General features: G+C 39.5%; 1 protein-coding gene across 4 annotated transcripts in view; it reads left to right on the forward strand.

Annotated features, from left to right (window-relative positions):
* Window positions 1-22793, forward strand: part of NRP2 (neuropilin 2) — a 125134-nt gene that overhangs the window by 5606 nt on the left and 96735 nt on the right. The gene's annotated exons all lie outside the window — the stretch shown is intronic.

The following is a 22793-nucleotide window of genomic DNA, read 5'->3' on the forward strand; positions in this document are numbered from 1 at the left end:
TAGCTCAACACTAAGAGAATATCATGGACCATGAAGATAATTCAATGATTATAATACGAAATATCCTAACTTTGAAACCGTATTTTTCCTTCCCTCACCTTACCAGGTACATTATAATAGAGGATTAATTGATAGGTTCTGAGTTACCAAACCAAAGCTTATTTCTATCTGTGACGGATTAGGGAAAGCAATGGTTGCCCTAAGCAGCGGTATCATTGAGCAAGTTTTCAGCACTACTGTATCGATATGGAAAGTATGTCCCTACTCTCTGACCTTGTTCTTGACGTTCTGCAGCAGGTGGGCACTAGAACCACAATGAACAGCTTTCCCCACCTGGCCTCAAATGATCGGAGGCACATCTCAGTGTGGTGTGCATGCACCCGTCATATCCCATCAATCTCAATGTGTTTTCCATAAGGAAGCTGCATCGTGATGGCAGAGATGTATTCTCCAGATTGAAGCCGTATGTTCGCAAGTTGATAGGTGATTCATGCCCTCACAAACAGAATACATATGTTGCCAGGCTTTAAGTTATACAATTTTGAGTTCAGGGTGAGATCTTTTGACCTTAACTACCTTTGGGTTTGTTCAGATTGGCTCAATTAAGCGTTCCTGTTCACATGATACTGTGTGCCTATCCTAAAACCATTCCTATATAGCAGTAGGACAGAATAGGAGTCACTATTAATACGCACTACACATAAAATACATATCTCACATAATGGGTTTTTAAGGTGGTCATAGAGATACAGACACAATGCTGCCAGTCGAAATTATCTTCATGTCTGGGTGAGGATTTGGCTGTTTACCCTCTTAAAGAATTCCAATTGCTAATTCCTCATATGGAAATAATGCAATAGTTAATAGTTTACGTGGATTGATTTTCCATATTTTGGGTAGTCTCCTCTATGTCAGGCCAAATTTTTATATTGGGATAATAACTAAGGTTTTTGTCAGATTTGCAAATTTCATTAGTTGTTATGGATTTTTGGCACCTTTGAATTTGATTAAATAACGTCACATTGCATTACACTTGGAAAGAGGATTGCCCTGTTTTTGCTATATGAAAAGGATATTACCGTATCCAATAACTTCCTGTTTTTTTCCAAGTAGAGTACAATTGACTCTAGGAAACTTCGCTACTGAACTGTTTCCTGGTGTAAAAATCTTATATACCTGCATTTCAGTACTAAATCATGAAATTTACAATAACGTTATCTTCTAAATGATAAAAGCTCTATATACTCTAATAAATCACAAACCCGCTTTACATGCTCAGTTAAAGTGAACTAGGCATAAAACACATTCATATTTTGTTACATGTATCTGCAGTAGCTGAACATAGCCTGCAGGTGGCATTGTTTCTATGCCTGTCTATAATTAGGGCACATCAATATCTACCATATGGAATACCTCCAGACGGAATACGCCGCTCAAATCATTTATGGATAGTTCATATGGGATCATAATGTCAGTTTTGAGCTATCACTGTTGTATTGAAGTTACACCCTTTCATACCCAGATACTATTTTTCCAGACCCATAAGTGGACTGAACTCATACTTTGTTTTACATTGTTAGAACACAAGCCTAAAGTCATACTGCTTAACCCTTCATCTACAGCTAATAACTTTAATATGGGAAATCCCAAATATTAATTATAATAAAGTGCCCACCCGTGCCCTTATAAATACTGTATTTCACATGTGTATTGCATCAGAAAGAATTAATTATAATTATGCCCCATGGGTTCTACCCATTAAATCACTTAGTGGCTCAGGTGGTGCTCTTAAAGATTAACCCAACATGTGCCAGCTGCTACAAGAGCCTTGCCGTGCTGCCAACAGTTTGTAATCTTTGTAAATTATAACTGAAATCTACTTTCTACAGTTAAAAAAGAGCAAGAAGTCCAAATGAGAGGTGATAAGAGCAGATACCAGTAATGCAATTCATGTCATTCAAAAACTTCAGAGAACCTAGTGACAATACTGATACATTTCCTATGACACAAAGAATAAAAGCGTCCCGTTTCCTTCCCATGCTTCCTGTATGATCTGCAGATATACAAAATCATTGTCTTATGGGGTACAGAAAAAGAAAGTGAAAACATTATTTAGAGTAGCATTTATTTACTTTTAAAAATAAGTATTAAGCATTATATCACTTTTATGGAGTAACAGCCCTGCATTAAGCCTGTATGTACTGCTGAGCCTATTACAAGTCACCAATAAACTACAAAAGAACGTGACAATGTCAGATACATTCAGTAATATTTGCATAAATGTACACTTAATGATTAAAAAGGTTGACTTCTGGAATAATTATGGGGCTGAAGGTGTTAAATGGGTTGTCTTATCAGACATCACCTGATTGAAGCTGACCCAGAGGCTAGCTGATCGCTACAGGTCCACCTTAAAAAACAAACCTGGCGATCAAGTGTGGCTGTTAAGGTCAGCCGTACAGTATAGGGAAATGTAGTATTATATGTTGGCCATTTAAATCAAAGGCCGTCTTTGTTACCGGGGAACCCCCTCTAAAATATATATATATGCCATAATAGGCCATATGGAAAGGGGATGTCTTAATAAGACAAGCCATTGAATAAAATTGTGTGAGCCCATCCTCCAGTATTTAGGTGGTCTGGGCCCTCCACTGACAATTTATCAAAACTTGCCTTTCTCTCAGTCCTTACGGGCCTTACTCTACAAACTGCAAAAATATCAGTAAATCAGATTATACGGTACTGTAATAAAGTTGTGTAGTATATCCCTATGGCGTTATCCTAAAATATGGGATGCACACAATATGGTGGTATTGAAAATTTCAATACCACAGAATTTTCGCCCACCTTCTCTCTTCTGTAAACCCACAACAGGAGCCAAATATACAAGTCACTGTGACGGCATCCTCCACCGTAAAGCTTTTGCCCGGGACTTTTAATCCATCAATGCCTGATCAGTGGGGTCCTTCTCCTAGGACCCCAACCAATCAGAAAAATGAAGGGGGCACGTCAACACCCTTTATTGTTTATCCGGTCAAATCACCATATACATGGGTGTGGCTGTGCCCGGCACTACATCTTTGGGTTATCCTTGTTTACTGAATGGGTGAAGCTGCCGTACCAGGTGCTGTTCCTGGATAAACAATAAGGGGGCACAGGACTCCAGTGAGCAACTTTGCCTTCGTTCTGCTCGTCCATGGAGTCAAATCGTCACTGATAGACCATTATATAGAATGTCACAGACAACCGCCTCTAATGACTTTGGCCAGACTGATACTATATGTATGAAACGATATAGGTTATCAACAACTTCACAATGGATACATAGACAGATGCATCATTTACACAGTTGCCCAGATTCTCTTTTGTGCTATTCAATACTCTGCTAATGAGGCAGACTGTAGACTGCCATAAACCTGCTGATGGGACGCCAGGAGAGATGCAAGGAATTTGGAATTCCCAGTGGTAGCTCTATCCTATTTTTGAGTTACTCCTGGAACTCTATTACTGTTTATGCAATTCCTCAGTGTTTTACGTAAACCCCGTCCAAGTCCTGCTCTTTGAATGGAAGTAACAGCATATCAAACAATAACAAATGATTAGAAATAATATGAAGACATAACTAAATTTGTAAAATACATGTTTATAGCCATTAGATGATAAAGCACGGAAAACCAAGCTAGTGCTAATGTGAAAATGTAGGGAACAGCTGTCAAGTTGTGAAAATAAAGCACAATTAGATTAAGGAAGAAAACAATACAACTGAGTTTTCGGAGGTTATTATTAGGATTTGAGATGTGTATATCCAGTTACAGATTATTACAGAGCTGCGAATACTTGATTACAATGTGTCAATCTAAAGAAGAGGAGACCTACGGGATGACCCCAGTAAGACAGTGTAATTGACAACACAATATTGCAAAGCATTATGGTCTTGTACTGTAGAGACCCTCACTAAATAAAGCGTTTCTTTCTGGGGGTTTAGGAAACTGTCAAGTACAGATAAGACTCTTGATCGAATCCCTTGGGGGATACCAGTTTGTATTAAAAAGGAAAAAATTAATTTCTAACTACTGGGATAGCTGCCAAATTATGTGACCTTACAACGGTGCAGCTGCAGTGTAAAAATAAACCTTCGATAAGTGAAATCTGTGAATCCCACCAGAGTCGATAGCAAGAACAGTGCGTGTTTAAGTCTCTTTTTCCTCTGGGGAAGGGTGGGCTGAGTATTATGTAGAATATCCTACAGTTCTCTGTTCTCACAATGACACATTGTAACACAAGATATATAATTACACATTGTCTACATCACTGGGCAGACTTTCAAGAAAAGATAGATATGTCAACAGTGGTATAACCGTCACTGCACATATGTGTTGGTCAATAGTTAATAAATGAAAAAATCTATATCTATAGTGGGGCTAGTCAAATGACTCGAACACATAAGCAAACAGGAAAGGACTACTTGTCTGATGATTTCATGGGAAATGTTAAAATATTTCTAAATGATTTAACATTTAAATGTATGTGATGTGTGCTTTTCACCATTTGTAACTCTGTTGGTAACTGCTGCATGTGACAGGGTAAGTGACAGACTGCTGAGGTTTCCTCGGAAGTCCCGCAACGCATTAGAGTATCCTTCATCAAGTCCTAAGTCTCCCTCTTTATTCATTTGAAGTATCAGAAAGAATGTTGCTGTGATCTCACTCTTCAGCATGGCCCCTGAACAAACATGTCAGTGCAATTTCATTGCCAACTGTGTGTTCATGTTGGTCGCTGAACTGGTTTTTTTGGGGGGGAAATTCGCTTTTTTAGACTTGCATAAGACCCGAGAAAATAACAGTACATTGATGTGGATATGACAAAAAACAAAAAGAAAACAAAAAAACACAAAGCAAGCATACCCAAATCGCTCAACCTTTTGCCATGTATGGACAATCCCTTCTGAAAATAGTCTAGATCCATGGCTCAAGATAGTGGACTGAATCAATTGCTTTTGTGTGGTTGGACTTGCCTTTATTTGGTTAGATTGGGCCCTATTATTCTAGTTTGGCCCCCTTGTGTTGTTAGATTGGCCCTTTTGTTGTTAGTATTGGTCATAGTGAGTTAAGGCCCTTTTACATCGGCCAATAATCGGCCAGTGCAACGAGCACCGATCAATGAGACATTGTTGATCGGCGCTCGTTTGCTCCGGTCACACGGAGCTATGGATGGGGACAAGTGGTCGTTACTCAGATCGCTCGTCCCCATACATTATTAACATGCCGGCAGCGCGTCTCCCTGTTTACACAGGGAGATGTGCTGTCGACAACGAACATATTTTACTTTTTTAAAACGATATTACCAGCAGATGATCAAGCATTCTATGAACGCTCGCCTGCCCGATAATCGCCCAGTGTAAAACCCCCTTTATCCTTTGGATATATGGGCCAATGTATTGTTCAATAGACCATGTGAAATTAGATTTACCCTAGAGTAGTTAGATTGTCATTGGTATGGCTAGATCAGTGCTTGCATAGTTAGATTGTCATTTGTATGGCTAGATCAGCGCTTGTGTAGTTAGTCTTTGCTCACATCTGCGTCAGGACTCCGTTCATGGGTTCTGTTGCACCTTTCCGTCAGCGGAATCCAAACTGAAACAAACGAAACACCGTTGTGTAAGGGTTTAGTTGTTTTGACAAATACTGTAGTCGAATGCACTATTGATTCCGTCAAAACAATGGAACCCTTATACAACAGTAACAAACGGAAACCATTTGCACCGGATCTGACACCATTGAAAACAATGGGGATGCCAGCGGAAACCTATGGTTTCAGTTTGTTTCAGTTTGGATTAGGTTAATGGGTACTCCTAATGGATAGGTCCGATGGAACCATTGTACAGAGTCCCGATGCAGATGTGAACGAAGCCTAAGACTGTCATTTGTATGGCTCAATCAGCCCTTGTGTGGTTAGATTGGTCTTTGTATGAGTAGATTCATCTTTATGTGATTACATTGGTCAGTATATCGTGAGATTGTTTCTTGTGTAGTAGAGTATTTTTTGCATGGTTTCTTGTGTATTTGCACACATTTTGCTTAGTTACATGTTGACATTTTATAATGTCATGATTTTTTTTCAATGATTCTGGATGATTTTTGCATATGAGGATTTGCAGTATATCCGCCTGTGCAGAGCATTGTTTAGAATATGTAATAACTACTACAGAGCTAAAACAAAACAGACGCACTGTGCCAGAAACCATATCCCCCTGTGTGTCCTGTACTGGAGAAAGCTTGGCTGGTGAGCATACAGAGAATGGAGGCTTAACCGTGTTAAGTGTCTCTCTTGAGGTTCAGATCTCCCTAGAATGGGTTTTCTGGATATCTGATAGAATAAAGAAAAGCATCTCATTGTGGGGAAAATGTGATGTAATGTCTCTACTGCTTCATTCACCAGGCATGTGGTATGGATTTTTACATGCTCCTGCCAGGAAAGTGTGGAGTGGTCACTTAGTTAATTCCAATTAATAAAATGTGGATTTACGATGAATTTGCTTTTGCCTTCTCAACTGTACCCACTCTCTTATCTTCTTTTTATAGTAGGCTACTGATCCTTACATTTTGTAGATACCAAAGGTATGACCATTTGATCACTGTTTTGGCATGCCAGTAAAGTTGCTCAGTTATAAAGACTGACCTTCACTCAGGTCACCGTTGTGAAGTATCATGTATACATTAGTATCCCACATGCATGCACACATATTAACCCTTATTTAGTTGTGGCATTGTACAATATCTCCCTGACAGAGGCTTGTCTTTAACCCCTTCATGCCCCTAATATGTAGATTTACATCCTAGCCGCATATGGCCCTGCAGCCAGTTTCATGTTTGGGCCTGCATAGCGCTGAGGAGAGCGCTCTGACACCGGCACCCCAGAAACCAGCTCACTGATAGATCACCATGATTCGTTAATCATGGTGATCACATGCTTCTGAGCATGTGATCACCATGATTAACGAATCATGGTGATCTATGAAAAGTTTGTAAAACAAATGTTTCCTGCTTGCCCTCTCCTCTCAGCCTCCTTCGCTCTGTCACAGGTGTTTCATAGAGAAGGAGACCGATTGAGAGAAGGACAGAGGAAGAGTGAAGAAAAACCGTTACACAACGAACATTGAAGACAAATTGTGTGTGTGTGTGTGTGTATATATATATATGCACAGGGATCACTCTGTATATTCACTCCGCACAGGGATAGGCCGAAACGTCCAAGATTTTAGTCGCCTATATATCTATGATCCATATATATATATGAATTAATGAAAATACAACAAATAAAAAATCATTACATAAAAATAATTCTTCTTCTTCTCTCTCTGTGTGTGCTGGGTTAAATTTTGTGAAAACTTGAAATTTAGGCCTGGTCATTGAGGCATCGGTGACCCTTGGTCCTGAAAGGGTTAAGATGGAAAAGCATGTGGAATTAAAATTCCCTGTTGACTAATGTGTGTGTGTGTGTGTGTGTGTGTGTGTGTGTGTGTGTGTGTGTGTGTGTGTGTGTGTGTGTGTGTGTGTTCACCAATAGTAAATCCATTAGCAATTTGCTTGTGTTTAGTATGCAAAACATTTCCACTTTCTTTACAAAAAATGAAATTGTCACTAAACTTCTGCATGTCTAAAGAAATTGGCAGAAGAACATATTGGTAGCTAGTTAAAGAAAAAACATTTTAGTTTGCTCCATTTTGTGGATTATGCGGTTGCTTGAAGTTTTGATTCATTAAATTATGTCAGTAAGGTTGCTGTCAGTTGGACTTCTTGCAGTAGCTCATGATGTCACACAGCGCTTTTTACAGTAATAAGCAGCCACCCAAGGGAGGTCACAATCCCCAACAATGACTTCAAGAAATCTATTCCTGCCTTTTCCTTAGCTTCTCCGAGACTCTCTAGGGGAATGAAACATTCATTGCAAGGAGCACAGTTGAAGGAACAGACGCTTAGATTACTGTGGTCTGAGTTGGCGTGTCTGAGAGAGCAGGCCAACAAATCCTCAAGTCAGGGAGAAAGAAAATAATTTTGAAATATCATTCACAGAAGCGTAATAATATTTTAAAAATGAGTTTCCCCACATGGTTTCTTATATTAATTATCAGAAATATACTAATATATATATAATATCATTATAGAATTAAAGTCTTTCTAAAAAGCAAATAATGAACATAAGAGATGCTCTTCTCTTTGGGGAATAAAAACCCACCTTGTAAATTTCCAACACCATTCCCCTGAGCCCTAAACCATTAGAGATGCTAGCTAGCATTCATTTATAGTATATTCACGAGCACTTAAACTATGTGAAAGCACTCAGCCACTTCACACCTCCTCTAGCGTATGCAGTATTATTTAGTATTCAGCGACAATAATCATTTTAAATATAGACTGAAAGGGCATCTGTCATGGCACAGAGGCACTTCAACTACTAGACAACTATATGCCCATAAATGTTTAAGCCAGTGCTGCCCCTATATAGCTCCCAGAACCAATGTTTTGTGGGCTGTACACTGTGCCTGGCATCTAGCTGAAAAGGACATTTGGGTGGAGTATTTGGATGAGAGTCCTGCCGGCTCTCTGCCAAGCAGCTCACAACACTCCTCCATGTCCTTTTCAGATGGATGGTACATTCATGATTCAAGATTCAAGATTCATGTGTAATGTCGGGGTAGGGAAACAGACAAGTGAGCCCTAATCTACCCGCCACTCAGTCCCTGCCTACTTGCAACGACCCACCCTAGGCGACGGGGTACAACTGGGCGATGGTCCCTACACTCAATAGGTGCACGACAGACAAACAGACAAGGGTACAAAGAAGCCAGGGAAATGGGGAAGTTGCCCACAGGAAAACCGTGAGCAACAAGCGAGGTGAACGAGCCGAATCAAACCAGGAGATGAGCGAGGTACAAAAACGCAGAGCAGAAGAATGGTCAGTAAAGCCAAGGTCAATCACAAGCAGAGGATCAGTCGTTCAAGAAGCTGCAGCAGGGCCAGGAAACAAACAGAGAAGAATCACAAGCAAAGGAGGAACAGGAAAGACAGGTATAAATAGACAGAGGGCGGGAGCTAGCTCCGTCTGGCCAGGCTGTGATAGGCTCTCCCACTCCTAAGCCTGCCATCCTGAGTGGTGGAAGATGGAGTCAGTCTCACAGACATAGAAGCAGGTGCAGGACTGATTACCTATGGGCGTGGATACAGAAGCTGTGCCTGGCAGATCCTTAACATCATGATTTAAGATTCATGATTTAAGATTCATGATTCAAGATTCATGATTCATGATTTAAGATTCATGATTTAAGATTCATGATTCAAGATTCTTTATTTATGATTCATGATTCAAGATTCATTATACAAGATTCATTATACAAGATTCATGATTTATGATTCAAGATTCATGGTACAGCCTCCCAAACATTGACTCTGGGAGCTCTACAGTGGGAGCTTTCAGCACCCACTTCTTTAACCCTTGCTTAAAGTGCATCTGTCGATCACCTACAAATAGATGACTTTCCCGAAGATAAAAATTATAATAATAAAAATAATAATAATCTTTATTTATATAGCACCAACATATTCTGCAGCAATTTACAATTTAGAGGGTTCATGTACAAACACTATCAGACACTACATGGTGACAAATCTAATTTGCAATTCAAACAAGAGGAGTGAGGACCCTGCTCACAAGAGCTTACAATCTATGAGGAAAAAGAGGTGACACATGTAAAAAGTGTACCATTTTTTATAAACATAGGGCAGTACACATAAAGCTGCATGAGACACTTACCAGCCAGTATCTGTGTGTGACAGATATGAAGTGCATTAGGGTATATTGAATGTGTGGGATACTCTTGAATGGAGGGGTTAGGTTCTGATGATGTAATAAAGGGGCAAAGGAAGGAGTCAGATTAGAGAATCTCATAGGCCAGTCTAAAAAGATGTGTATTCAGGGCGCAATTAAAACTGTGAATCTGATTGTCTGGGGTGGTGCATTCCAGAGGACTGGTGCAGCATGAGAAAAATCTTGGAGACAGTAGTGGGAGATACGGATTAAGGAGGATGTTACTCTAAAATCTTTGGTAGGATGGTAGACAGAGATGAGGGAGGAGATGTAAGAAGGTGCAGCACAGTGGAGAGGAGGGATGTCACAATACCAGAATTTGGACTTCGATACCGATACTTCATTTAGTATTGCGATTTCGATACCAATTCGATACTTTGCCAACAGTAATAAAAAAAAAAAAAGTTCTTCCATTTTCTGATGTGAGGCGTGAGGTGTGATGATGAATTTAACCTCCACGTGCCTCACATTAATAGTAATTAGCCCCATCATGTTTCTCAGTCATATTGGGTTAATATGTAAGATACATGATGGGGTTAATTACTATTAATGTGAGGCACATGGAGGTTAAATTTATCACACCTTGTGCCCCACAATAAGACCCCATGCACACGAACGTGCTTTTGCGGCCGCAATTCCCCCTGAAAATCCACGGGAGGATTGCGGCTCCATTCATTACTATTTTTTACGGTCCGTGCATGGCCCGGGAGCCCGCACCGCAGAAAGAACGGACATGTATTATTACGGCCGTCTTCTGCGGTCCGGGCTCATTGAAAATAATGGCCGCAGCCATGTGCATGGCCCGCGATTTGCGGGCGGCTCGCGGCTGACAGTCTGCTGCTGGCCGACTCGAATATCACGGCCGTGCACATGGCTACGGTCGTGTGCATGATGGCCTCATAAGTGATAGAAAGCAGTTTTTATTTTATTTTTTTACAGCGTACACATCATAAATGATGCAAAAAAAAATTTGTGCAGGTTATTACGGCCGCACCAATACTGATTGTGTGTAATTTTTATGTATTGAGACTTATTTTAATGTTTATTGTAAAAAAGGTGTATGTGTATTTTTTTTAATTTAAAGAGGCTCTGTCACCAGATTTTCAAACCCCTATCTCGTATTGCAGCAGATCGGCGCTGCAATGTAGATTACAGTAACGTTTTTTTTTTTTCAAAAACGAGCATTTTTGGCCAAGTTATGAGCATTTTTATATTTATGCAAATGAGCCTTTCTTAAGTACAACTGGGCGTGTATTGTGTGTGTACATCTGGGCGTTTTTACTTGTTTTACTAGCTGGGCGTTGTGAATAGAAGTGTATGATGCTGACGAATCAGCATCATCCACTTCTCTTCGTCAACACCCAGCTTCTGGCAGTGCACAGACACACAGCGTGTTCTTGAGAGATCGCGCTGTGACGTCACTCACTTCCTGCCCCAGGTCCTGCATCGTGTCGGACGAGCGAGGACACATCGGCACCAGGCGACAGAGGCTCTTCAAGACGAGAATAAATCAGAGCGACAATGAGAGTTTTCACAGTAAGAAAAGGGCAGATTCAGCATTACAAAGAAGTGTATGACGCTGACCAATCAACATCCTATACTTCTCTCCATTACACCGAAGCTTGTTTCACTGAACAGCGTGATCTCGTGTGACGTCACTTCCGCCCACAGGTCCTTCGTCTCTAGGGAGTTCTATATGCTTACCTGCACTGTGGTATGCTGCCTCCTCCGCTGCTGCTGCTGCTGCTGCAGATCCGACGACTGTAACTTCTCATACGCCTGGAGACGATCTATGTTCAATCTTCAGACGCGGGGATGAAGGACCTGTGGGCAGATGTGACGTCACAGCGTGGTCTCGCGAGATCACGCTGTTCAGTGAAACAAGCTTGGGTGTAATGAAGAGAAGTGTATGATGCTGATTGGTTAGCGCCATACACTTCTTTGTAATACGCCCACTTGGTTAAAAGTTAAAAAACGCCCACTTGGGCATTAAGAGACTAATTTGCATAAATGTAATAAAGGTCATTATGTGCTGAAAAAAGATTGTTTCTCAAAATAAAAAAAACACTGCTGTTAACTACATTCCAGTGCTGATAAAATGATATAGGAGATAGGGCATTTTTAATCTGGTGACAGAGCCTCTTTAAGACCAATAAAGTTGAGTCTACTGAGTAGGAATTGGTGGTCTACAGTGTCAAACGCTTCAGAGAGATCCAGAAGAATCAATAGAAGTAGTTGTTGTTAGATTTAAGGGGGTTTTACACTGAACAATTATCGGGCAAACGATCGTTCATGGAACGCTCATTGACGATAACTGCCCTGTGTAAACAGGGCAGTGATCAACAGGCAAACGCTCGTTCATCTGCTGATCGTATCGTATCGTTGTCGTCAGCACAACTCTCTGTGTAAACAGGGAAACGCGCTGCGGACATGATAATAATGTATGGGGACAAGTGATCGGAGTAACGACCGCTCGTCCCCATACATAGCTCCTTGTGACATGAGCAAACGAGTGCCGATCAACGGTGTCTCGTTAATCGGCGCTTGTTGCACCGGCCAAAATTGGGCTCTGTAATAGGGCCTTTAGCCGTCAGGAGATGATTTGAGGGTTAGCAGAGAGATAGCAGATTTTTTGAGAGTAGACGGAGCGTTCCAGGAGTTTAGAGATTAGAGACAGGTTGGTAGTTAGCAGATCAGGACAGGTCAAGAGATGTTTTTTCTAGTAATGGGGTTGTAACAGCATGTTTAAAAGAGGAGGGAAAGATCCCAGAAGAAAGAGAGAGGCTAAATTTTTCAACTATTAACTAATTTATTTAACTCACAATACATTGTGTTGGGTTATACAGAAATTGACTATTCAATAAGCTTATTTACAGTACTGACATTAAAGTGGTTCACCGACACTATAAAATATTTATTTTTGTAGTCCTCACATTTGACAGTATATACTATGTAGCAATTTGGTTTCAGAGAACATGTAATGGGGAACATGGCTATAGGAGCATATGGCAGTATTCAAAGATGAGGGATGTGTATGGAGAACTGTATACATTGTCCATCGCTGAGTTCCATGTAAACAAATAGAGGAACGTCTGTAGCTGCAGTTCCCGAGATCAAATTTGGTGACAAAAGCAATTGCTGAAATAAAATATTGATTAGTCAGAGTACCCCTTTACATCTACGTACATATAAATGTTATTTTGACAAAGCTAATTTCTTTCAATTACTAACCTAAATGTTATGCACCATACATTTATGCTGATATTTATCTAGATTACTGTCACAGTCCATAGGTTAATGCTTTAATTTGTCAATTTAGACTAGAAAAATGACAGCTAGAATTGGATTGGATGCTACCCCTCATTTTCTATGAGAAGTCATTTTTATGCGGGGCAGCCCCCTCCATGCCATGGTGCGGTTATTCCCCCGCTGACTGCTGGTAAGGTGCTTGTCTGAGAGAGTCAATTGTCTGCTGTGCTGACTGGACTGATATATCTCAACCAATAAATTAATGACTACAAGAGATGACCAAGAATTGAAATGCCAGACCCATCGTTATTGCTGGCACAATTATATTAGCCGTTATGTCCGGAGAAAGCAGGATATAAACATTCCCTAACACCATTATATCATCCACTTTGTCCTACAAAATTACATTTGTCTTTGTTATGAGATTACAAAAACTCTGATTCTCACCAGATGAAATTATGTGAAGAAGAATATTTCATCAAAGGTTTAGTTAAAAAAAAATTAAATGAACATTTTAAGCCATTTAAACTCTCATTCACTTCAATGGGTTTGTTGGAAATTATGCAGTATACCAATATAACATATTGCCAACAAACAAAAGTAATAGTAAAGCTATTGAAGTGACCATAATCTTTATTTAGAAGGTTTTCCACTTAAAAGAAGAGATTTTGCAATCTCTCACCTTAATTTTGAGCCCAGTTTCTGCCTTATTTTGGTGGTTCACGACACCTTATTGCCCAAATAGATGCCCTTTGGTATCTGTGCGCAAATACTTTGTGTTTTCATAAGAAGGTTAGGGTTAGACTTCTATCACGCTTTTTGTCATGTTATTCCCTACGGCAAAAGTTGCACATTTTGCCATGTTATCCTTCCTGTCAAAAAAGATGGAAGCCTGACGGATACATTTAAAGTCAATGGCGTCTCAGTGTCATGTTTTCATTATAAACGGAATGCATGACACTAGTGTGAACAGGGCACAAGAACCACACATACACACACACACACACACACACACACACACACACACACACACACATATATATGTGTATGTATTACTAAGTTTCCAGTTCATTTCTAGGAATTTTAACATAGTTTGATGAAGTGCTAGGAAATGAGCCGCCACAGTTCTCGCATTCAGGGGGGAGGATAAATTATCATGTCACTAAGTGAATGCTTTTTACAGCCTGTCCGATGTCATCTTTTTACATTTTGGTGCTCAGAGTCATGCTGCACACAAGCTGGTGGGGAAGAAAGATGAAATGAATTAAAAGTGCATCAAGTATAATTATCTTTGTGCTCCAATTATTTAGTTACTATGACATGCAATTAGATACAAAACAATGGAAGCAGAAGAAGATGGCTTTAGGGAAGATGACATCTTTTCAGGCTAAATTCTTTCCAAGTCGTAACCTATTAGGGACATTAATTTTTAATATATATTTCTAATGTCATTTTGGGCCAAAGCAGACTGCAATTGAGTTAATGCAAATTCATATCAGAAACGTGCTTCATCGCTCAGCCTGGTCAAGTGAAGCATTAGCAAATAATTCAAAGCATTCACACTTTACCATTATGCGTGCAGAATTCAGTCTCCTTTATCTGTATGAAGTAAGTCAATATTTATCTATTTTGGCATAGGAAAAACCTCAGATCAGATTCATGAATTTAAATCGCCACATTACTCCTTTATTTGGATCTAGCTATGCCAACTAAACTTATGTTGGCCAAACATATAAGACACTCGCCAACAGCTATATCCTCCAACTCCCCCATATACATGCGTGTTCGAATCAATGTGCATTATTCTAATTGGGGAGAAGGATAAGCTGCTGCCAGACAGTTCAGCAGCACTTCTCTGCTGGGGGCAACAAAGGATTTGGCATGTTGAAATCCAACATGCAATGTCTTTGTTTTCCCTTGACGTCAGCCTGTAAGCACTTTTACCATTCTGGTTGGGACCTCATTTACACCTTATCCAATTTCGGGGTAAATCAGTGGCCAGCTTAATGGTACTTTTGCTTTGTCAGAGTTGCCTGTCTTTCTCCTAGGGCAAATATTCATTTCAATGCCCTAGCCCAGTATCTAAATACTCAAGTCAAGTTAAAGCCACCGCCATCCGAGGCACATGCCTCACCAGCCTCTTCGACTATGCCCTTGTGCTCCGTATTTCTATGACCAAACATAACTCGTGTGGCTCCTACTGTCTTTGTAATAGAACTTTGAAGTCCTCCTAAAATGAAACACCATCACAAATTCATATTGTACTTACTTTGCAATATATATTTAATAGAAAACATTTTCACACACTCAACATTACCCAGTTCTTTTAATGTGCAAGGAAATAGTCATCTCATTAAGAACCTCACAATGTAAATATTTGTTTAAGAATATCATGAAGGATCAAGACCTACCCCGGTAAAGCACTGTGAGAAAAAATGTAGTGTTACTCAACCATATTTGTATACAGAACCATATTGGACAGTTTAGCCGGCTATATGAAATTTATTTTGACTTGCTTCATTTTCCAAGTGAAAGTTGAAACCAAATGATCCCGGTGCTTAAAATGAAAACAAACATTTGATCTGTATTAAAAGCAAAAGATTGACTTATTCAGCCTGTCTACTAAATTAGTACTGCCTAAGGGTTATTACAAAAATGGATGTTACACAAATAATTTTATAGACGATCACACACAATTGTTGTTTGCAATTACATCTGGTCTTACAAGTGGCCTCCCAAGAAGAGCAATCACAAGAGCTTGGTCAATACCCATTTTATAACCAATTCTTTACCATGTCAAAGAGTATGTTGGTGTTTGAGTGTGCCAGTCTGGTCGATGCCGCTGAATGGATTACTGCCATAGTGTCATTGACATCTTTTCAGTTTTTAGCTATGTTCAAGTTGTTACACCTAGTGAACCAAGAGTAAAAATCATTATAGGACAAGTCAACCTAGGAGGGGGGTCATTTTGTTAAGAGCTAATTAGCATAGCCTGTAATTTAATTTTTTTTTAAAATTAATTAGAAATCAAACTCAGAAGAAATAACAAAAGCTCCAAGATATCACCCATGAGATTCTAAAGGATAAATAGATTAAGATCAGATTTTATATACAGTATATATATATATATATATATATATATATATATATATATATATATATAACTTTTGGGTATTTTATTTTCATATTTTTATATATTTTGTAAAGATTTAACCCCTTAATCACCCATACTGTAAATTGACCTTTAAGATAAGAATAAATGTTTTTATTGAGTCCTACATTATAAATAATTCTTCAGTTCTTTAGCTTGTAGGAATCCCAAGGGGATAGGCTTGTTTGGCTCTTAACAGACACAAAGGAGTTAAAATACTTTGTGGAAATGAACAACAGCTGGTGCATCATGCGCAGAACATCAGACAGACCATTTCAGCATGTTATCAGGGACTTGGAACAAAACCACATACTGTACACATCGAACACAACAATAATACAATTCATACCATAAAACAGAGAGGTTATGACTAAGACCACAGGTCCAGATAGTGGTTATCAGAAACGCCTGTTGTTTAGCTAACAAATAAATATTATGCTGAGTATGTCTCTGATGTTGCATGAAATACCATGATTGTCGCTGCGTTTTGTATGAAGTGTGAAAGTCTTTACTCATTGCACTAAAAAGTCACAGAATTTCATTACAGTAAGGTTTGTTGCAGCGTATAAAATGCAATTGGAGGAGACGTGATTAGAATTTCAGCAAGGGATTAGATGTAGGTGAGCAAAGTGTGACTTTGTAAAGACTCCAACCTGTCTACACACTCAGGTGAGATGTTGTGAGAGGGCATTTAATAGACAAAACTCATTGTGTTGCACCATGGAAAGTTGTTTTGTGCAAAGAGATTGGTTTGTTAATGTTTGGCAGACTCTGCACTCTTTCCCGTAGGAACCAGACCAGATGTTTTAAGAACTTCTTTTGTGTGTTTTTCTCTCCAGAGTTCCCTTGTGTAATTTGAGTTCTAAAGTTTGTAACGAAGAAAACATTGTTAGTTTTAGGGCCCCCTCCCCATTTATTTGGTGTGTAAACTCCACATTATTATTATTCTTGAAGTCATTTGTTTTTAGTACTTCTTTTCTATCCGACATACACTTAGATTTCAATGGAATAGAGACTATGGAATTCTGCAGTCACTACAATTATATTCATAAATGTTCAATACATGGACATAGATAAGCAACAGTAATGCTGGCATGGAATACGATGCATACCGTTTTATTAGGCTATGTTCACACGGTTAACAATATACGGCTGAAAATACGGAGCGGTTTTCAAGGGAAAATAGCTCCTGATTTTCAGCCATTTTTTAATCAAACTCACATTTTTTCACGGCTGTTTTTGGAGCTGTTTTTCTATTGAGTCAATGAAAACGGCTCCAAAAACAGCTCAAGAAGTGACATGCACTTCTTTTTACGGGGTGTCTTTTTACGTGCCGTTTTTGAAAATGAGGCGTAAAAAAACACCCTGTCAGTACAGAACGCCGTATTTTCCATTCAAATCAATGCGCAGATGTTTGTAGGCGTTCTGCTTCCAATTTTTCAGCCATTTTTCAGGAGGTTTACGGTCCGAAAAACGGCTGTAAATAGCCCGTGTGAACATATCCTTACACTGGGATTAGGCATCTTGTGTCCTGTATAAAATATACATGCTACATTTGAACATGTGGCTCCATAGTAATTTCAGACATAAAACATCCTTTTAAACTAACTTTAGTGAATCATGAGTTTGTCACATGTGAAAATTACATTGGAAAGGACTAAGAGCCAAAAATGGTCTAACTACAACGGAAGTATGGCAGTGGAAAACATTTTCGAAAAAAATCGGGTATCATGGCTGTTGTAACCCAGTCATGTGGCATTGAAGGAGTTAATAAAGTAAATTAGCGTGTTTTGTGAAGAAAGACTGAAAATAGGATATGGAAGTAAAAGACTCTTGGCTCAAGAATATGGGAACTGAAAGAAAACGCTGTAATGGAATATCCTGTTGATTTTTTATGTTCTTCGCTGGCCTCTCCTGCTCATGTGAATCGACGAATCTGCTGATCTTCCCGTATCTTTGTCCGTTCATAAGTAAGTTGCCTACTGCGATGATTTCATCAAAGTTCTGGTTTGATGTTGACAGCACCAAAGTTTCCATTAGTTGTACTGGGGTATTTTCCAAATTCCACATTTATATGGGATTCATGTAACAAGTACAACACTTTGGTGTTAGAAATTGAGGTTCCAAAATGAAAATATTATCATAAAATAAATGGGAAATAGCAACCCATAAAGAAGCCGTTCCCAAATGTATGACTTTTGCTATGATATTTTTCATAGACAATGGCATCGAAGTTTATACGAAACAATTTGATTGGTATATGGACATAAAATGTTGTACGCCTCTCCAGGGTCTGGAAATGGACATTTTCTCTCACAAGCACATTTCATTGGAAGGAGAATTTGCAGACAATTCATCCATACTCAAACAATGCGAGCCTTCATCCCGTAACCTCTCCACCCACAAAAGTGCTTCTTGATGTTTGGACTCATGGAAAAAGTCATAAGACTTTACCAATGGTGTGTGCCAACTTTTCCTTATCCTTGCCAATAATAATAAGTATCTTCTCTCCTGATCTGAACATCTGTAGCAGGACTATACTATACCTATTGTCATCACTCTTTTACAACATATGGTGATATCGCAATGTGTTGCCTATGGTTTTCCATGGGACCCCAATGCTCCGATTAAATTCATGACTCCTATAGGATTATTATCTGATATGATCATCCACATAGACGATCAAAAGTGCTGAGACCCAACTTTTCTGTAGCACAGTGAACCATTACTTAGTCTTTCTTTCTTGTATGGGCCTGCAGAGGTTTCATTTTTATATTTTCAGTGCCCAACCAGTATTTCTGCTCAGATGAGGTGTGGGGTACACAGACACCAGTCATTTCTTGGCTTGAATATGTCAGTCAATCAGGAAACGGCAGCCGCCTCGTGTCCACAATCTCACAATGTAATTAGCTCCCATAAGCAACCATGGAATCTCAGCCGTGCTTCATTTCTTCACATTCAATTGTATTTCTTTGGGATCTTTGGAAGAAGCAGAACTTGTCAATCAAGTCTATATATAACAAGGATCGACACTCGTTATCGCATAGTGAAACAGCGTTTGACAGCAGATAAGAAGTGCTTGGTTCACCCAGAATGCTCATTTTAAAGGGAATGTGTGAACAAAATCACATTCTTCTTATTTCTAAAAGGACAATAGCTTATTGATAGTGATTTTCCAAAATACAGTATACAGTTTGTTTTACCAGAGAAATGTCAATTTAATACAAGTCTTCATTGCCACGGTTAAGAGACCGGTATGCATGATGTTGCTCACTGAATTGTACCTTGAGTTTAGGAGAAAGTCTGTGGGCTATTCTCTTCATTACTCGGAGTCCTGTTATCAAATCTATATGAATAGACCTAGAAGGGGATTTAAAAAGCCCCAAATTTGGTCAAGGCGATAATGTCTGTCAGAGGAAATAATTTGATAAATAATTTGGAAGTAAGTTTACCATCATATTTATGTCGTTTGTTATGGTCTTCGAGTAGATCCCTGCTGCAAAATCCATTGTGGGTAATTTAGAAAGATTTGAACTTTGTAAACCAGAAGATGGTGAATGTGGTCTGACACGTGATAGCATATAAAATTAAAGGGGTATACCTATCCTCTCTGCAGTTACCTTGTGGGACGGGGACCTCTGTTCTTCTAATAGGTGTTGGTCTCAGAAATGGGCTTATTGAGAGAGATAAAGGTACCAGGACGTTTGCCATCGGAACAATTTAGATGCAATAGAAGCCCCTAGAGATAATCACCTCTGGAAGACTTTTTAGGTTACATCTGATATCACTATAAGAAATAATTAGATGTTTTTTCTTACATATAGAAGAGTTGGATCACTCCTCTTCTTCATTCCACTTATCTCAATGGCTATATCATTAATGACAGCGGTAAAGACCCTTTCACATGGGTCAATGATCGGGCGACCAAGTGCTCGTTCCCGATCATTGGCCTGTGTAAACAGGGCATCGATCAGCCTATGAACGAGCAAATACTCATTAGTCCCCTGATCGCATCTTTTACGTGGCCATAAAAATGGTCAAATATCGGCAGCACAACTGTCTGTGTAAACAGGAGATGTGCTGCTGACTAGATGCAAATGTATGGGGACGAATAATCGTAGTAATGATCGTTCGTCCCCATACATTCTGTTCATTGCTCTGTTTAAATGGAGCAAACAAGATCAACATGCTACTGTATATTGTTGATCAGCGCTTGTTTACCGGGCAGAAAATATCATTCAGAATCATTTTAATTTGCTGACCTTAAGTTTTTAGCTTCGGATTGCCATATTTACTAGAAGGAAAATATGAAACTGGTAAGGCAATCTAGGGAAAGGAAAAGCAGCAACTTCTGAATTATCGTGCACTGTTATGGGGGACTAAAAATACCAATCTTTGAAATACTAAATAAAAGTGAAAAACACTGAAATAGGGTCGAATGTTTTAGGAACGTATCTGCTGTTCTTACAAAGTAATTTTTTTTCTGTCGTTTTTGGCAAAGTCAGTATAACTAGCTGCTCCTCTTGCATGTTTGGCATTGAACCTCAACTCTGTAATATGTGCGGAATCCAACAGGAAATGAATGTGCAGTCCAGTGAAATCTCACTCTCTATGTTCATGGTAAACACTTGAAAGGAAGTTTCTTTTATCACAACCTAACAATACAAGCTGCAATTTAAGCTCCATCTGAAATTACAGGAGAATTTATGGGCTATTTGGTTGCACAGCAATTTACTGAAGAGATCTTGGTTTTTATGGAACCCATGTCTGAAACATTTTGGAGTTTGTGACTGAACTTTGCAAGGAACTAGGGTAATACAATTGTTGTACTGCCCTAATTTTTCATTTAGTAAAAATCAACCCTCATAGATAACTGCTATTGAAGATGACTATGCAACATTGGAATATGGTGCCACCATATAATAGGACCCCCTCTTAAAGGGCACCAGTTGTCAGATGCAGATTTCTTTCACTTCTATTACATGAGGGTGTCTGTAAAAAAGCTTGTCTCTAGTAAGCACAATTTTATACACTATATTTCGCCTTGAAGTGCAAGTTAGTAGTCATAAAAACAGTGTCCCGCTAATGCTTAGAAAAATCCTAAGGCTCTGTCCACAATGTTTCTGACGCGGAAACCGCGTCAGGAATCAGTGCCAAAAAATGGCCGAAATCGCCCGCCATTGATGTCAATGGGAGACAGAGGCGGATTATTTTTTTTCCCAGGCGGCTTTTGGCTGTGATTTAATAATAATAATAATAATAATAATAATAATAATCTTTATTTATATAGCGCCAGCATATTACGCAGCACTTTACAATTTAGAGGGAGCATGAAACAAACAATATCAGACATTACATAGTGACACAGTTAATTTACAATTCAAACCTGGGGAGTGAGGACCCTGCTCGCAAGAGCTTACAATCTATGAGGAAGTAAAGGAGACACAAAGTGTAACAGTGTTTGTTCTGTACAATGGTCCGGCCATTTTTATACACATGGGGCGGTACACATAAAGCTGCATGAGCCGGTCACCAGCCAGTATCCGTGTATGACGAACATGAAGAGAAGGAGTGTGAGGGAATCTTATCCTGATGACTAATGTAAAAGGGGGCCATGGTAAGGAGTCAGATTAGGGAATGTTATAGGCCTGTCTAAATAGATGTGTTTTCAGGGCATGTTTAAAACTGTGGATATTGGGAATTAATCTGATTGTCTGGGGTAGCGCATTCCAGAGGACTGGTGCAGCACGAGAAAAATCTTGGAGACGGGAGTGGGAGGTTCGGATTATGGAGGATTTTAATCTAAGGTCGTTGGCAGAACGTAGAGCCCGAGTAGGCTCGTGGACAGAGATGAGGGAGGAGATGTAAGGAGGTGCAGCACTGTGGAGAGCTTTGTGGGTGAGAGTAATAAGTTTGAATTTTATTCGGAAGGGGATGGGCAACCAGTGCAGTGACTGGCACAGATTAGAGGCGTTGGTGTAGCGGTTGGTCATAAATATGAGACTGGCTGCTGCATTGAGTATAGATTGGAGCGGGGAGAGTTTGGTGAGGGGAAGACCGATTAGTAATGAGTTACAGTAGTCAAGACGAGAGTGAATCAGAGCAACAATGAGAGTTTAGGCGGTTTCCTCCGTAAGAAAAGTTTCCGACCTCTGACCTCCCATTGAATCAATGGTAGGCAGAAAAAACCTGTGGTGCTCGTTTCCAAGCATTTTTCACTGCGTTTTTTGCTCACAGTCCTTGCACCAGCTTCAATGGCCGCGGGCAAAAAATGCTGCGAAAACTGTGTGAAAAAAAGGCGCAGGAAGTTCAAAATCGGCTTAAAAATTCCTGAAGGACTTCTGAGGCAGATTTTTTCTGCCTGCAAAAAAACTCACTGCGAACAGGACCTAAGAGTAGCAGGGAAGTATATTACATGGACCTTTTCAGCTCTGCTAAATGGCTGAAATAACACTTTCTCAGCCATTGAGTAGTGGTAGGATTAGTGAATGCAATTTTTCCCATCATTTTCAGAAACCATAGTACAGTA

This window comes from Rhinoderma darwinii, chromosome 6 (assembly GCF_050947455.1).
Source record: "Rhinoderma darwinii isolate aRhiDar2 chromosome 6, aRhiDar2.hap1, whole genome shotgun sequence".
NCBI lineage: Eukaryota > Metazoa > Chordata > Amphibia > Anura > Rhinodermatidae > Rhinoderma > Rhinoderma darwinii.